The following is a 3,044-nucleotide window of genomic DNA, read 5'->3' as shown; positions in this document are numbered from 1 at the left end:
CAGCCAGGGCTACACAGAGAAACCCTGTCTCGAAAACAAAACAAAACAAAAAAATTGCCCCTCAAAAACAAAAACAAAACAAGCCGGGCGGTGGTGGCGCACACCTTTAATCCCAGCACTTGGGAGGCAGAGGCAGGCGGATTTCTGAGTTCGAGGCCAGCCTGGTCTACCGAGTGAGTTCCAGGACAGCCAGAGACATACAGAGAAACCTTGTCTTGAAAATCAAAACAAAACAAAACAACAACAACAACAAAAAAAAACAGATACATTCTGAAAACTGTTATTCTAAGATGTCCTGGTTGTGCAAACACCACAGGGCACATCTACCTAACCTGATAGGACTATGTCACTCACAGTGTGAGATAGTATAGGTCCACCACCAACTGTACAATAGGTCACCAATTAAAACTTGTATATGGCATACTGCTGCGGTCTTTGGTGACTGAGTCTGTGGGTGGCGTGTCTGAGATCCTGAGCTCTGTGAGAAGGAGAGCAGGGCAACAATGTTACCACCTACTAGGAATCTGGCTGAGGAAGAAGGGTAGTCTAGTGTACTGCTGTGATTCACACCTGGGATGAGTTGCTCATTCATCACTGAAGAAGACCCGGGTATTAAGGTCAGCTTGAGCCATAGTATCAGATCTTGTCTCCCAAAACCAAAGAAGTAGAGAAAAGACAGATGGACCAGCCTGAAACATAGTGAGACCCTCTCCTAGAATACAAATATATTTTAGTATCTCCCCCTCCAACTACTGACATGTCACTGTGCAGCCCTGGCTGTCCTGGAACTCATTATGTAGACCAGGCTGGCCTTGTACTCAGGGATCCACCTGTCTCTGGAAATCAAAGGTGTGTGCCATCACACCCAGTTTTCCTGGGTTTTTTTGTTTGTTTGTTTGTTTTTTGGTTTTTCTTTTGGTTTGTTTTGTTTTTTGTTTTTTTCCAGACAGGGTTTCTCTGTGTAGTTCTGGCTGTCCTGCAACTCACTCTGTAGACCAGGCTGGCCTTGAACTCAGAAATCTGCCTGTCTCTGCCTCCCAAGTGCTGGGATTAAAGGCGTGCGCCACCACCTCCCGGCTTGTGTTTTTTTTTTTTTTTGAGGGGCATTTTTTGTTTTGTTTTGTTTGTTTTGTTTTGTTTTTTTTCGAGACAGGGTTTCTCTGTGTAGTCCTGGCTGTCCTGGAGCTCACTCTGTAGACCAGGCTGGCCTCAAACTCAGAAATCTGCCTGCCTCTGCCTCCCAAGTGCTGGGATTAAAGGCGTGTGCCACCACTGCCCGGCTCCAGTTTTTCTAATATCAAAGAACTGTCAGGTATTAAAGTATGAGATGTTATCTTGTCTGGTTTTAAAAGGAAGATTTTAAGAAGGAAGTAGTTTTGTTATTTATTCTTCCTAGAAAATAAAAACTCCCCTAACTATATACACTGTATATATAATAAAAAACATTGTCTAGAGGTTTGGGTGTCCCTTACCTGGTTGGGAGAGTTATGGGGCTTGCCTAGACAGCATGAAGCCTTCAGTTGGGTGTCCCTAACACCATATAGAAACCAGGAGTGGCACCTCCAAATGCAGGATAGAGGCAGGATATCAGAAGTTCAAAGTTACTTTCAGGTACATAGCAAGTTCTAAGCCAGTATGGGTTACATGGGACACTGGCTCAAAACCAAACCAAACCAAACCAACAAACAAACAGAAAAAAGAAAGAAACAAGCAAAAACAGTGTCTATAAAGGATGGAGCACCGTGTGGACCTTCTAGGACCCGCGTTCCTAAAGCAGGTGAAGGATGATAACTGCCCGAGCTGAGGGTGGCTGAGCTGTGGTGGACTCTTCTGGCCTGATCCATGAGTCTGCCTGTTCCAACCATGAAACACTAAACTTCTGAGGCAGGTGGGTCAGGATTCCAATCTTACCCTTCTATTAATTTGGGTGTCTTTATCATCAGCTCTGCTCCCCAGAGAGATATTTCCCCTCTTCTTATCCCATCACCCCATTTAATCCTGTTTTTAATCCCCGACATTCTCCCTGATGGAGCGCCTTACCCCCCGTTGAGATGCTGCCTACACTTGTTTCAAAGGAGACTGACTGCCCATACCCCCCAGAGCGCTAATCTAAGGCAAAGAGCCAAGATCCGAGGCTGTCATGTTAGAAGATTGTCACATTAGTCTAGTGCTTTAATGATTTCTCTTAAGAAACAAGGCACAAGACTCAAGGAAGAAACTTCAGCAATGTTAAATTGAATTACAGGGTCCATTAATGAATAAACAAAATGGGCTGTCTCCATTCAAAGAGATGGTCTTCTCTCACAAAAAGGAGGGAAATTCTAGCAGGATGTCAAGGTGCATGCCTGTAATCTCAGTCCTTGAAGGGCTTAGGCAAAAAGGATTGCTGTAAGTTCAAGGCTAGCTTGCTCTAAAGTGTGAGAACCTGTTTCAACCTTTCCCCAACCAAAGACGTTCTGACACCCAGATGAACCTTGAGGTCACAAAGCTTAGTGAAGTAAGCTGGCCTCAGGACAGCAAACACTGTGGTCCAATTTATATGAGGTTCTTTTTGTTTTTTTGCTTGTTTTATTTTTTTTTAATTTTTTAATATTTATTTATTTATTTATTTTTTGGTTTTTCGAGACAGGGTTTCTCTGTGTAGCCCTGGCTGTCCTGGAACTCACTCTGTAGACCAGGCTAGCTTCGAACTCTCGAACTCAGAAATCCACCTGCCTCTGCCTCCCACCAGCCACCACCACCACCCATCCAGCCAGTGCTCTTAACTGCTGAACCTTATATGAGGTTCTTAAAGGAAGTCAAAAGTAGGGACACAGTACAACGGAGTGAGTGGGAGGACAGGGGTTATTATGTAATGCAGTGGCTCTCAACCCATGAATCTCGACCCCTTTGGTGGTTACATATTGGGGATGGATATTCTGCATATCAGATATTTATGATTCCTAACAGTAGCAAAATTACAGTTATGAAGTAGTAACAAATACTTGTATGGTTGTGGTCACCATGACTTGAGGAACTGTATTAAAGGGTCCCAGCATTAGGAA

This window comes from Grammomys surdaster, unplaced genomic scaffold (assembly GCF_004785775.1).
Source record: "Grammomys surdaster isolate TR1022 unplaced genomic scaffold, NIH_TR_1.0 67, whole genome shotgun sequence".
NCBI lineage: Eukaryota > Metazoa > Chordata > Mammalia > Rodentia > Muridae > Grammomys > Grammomys surdaster.
This window is presented reverse-complemented; position numbering follows the sequence as displayed.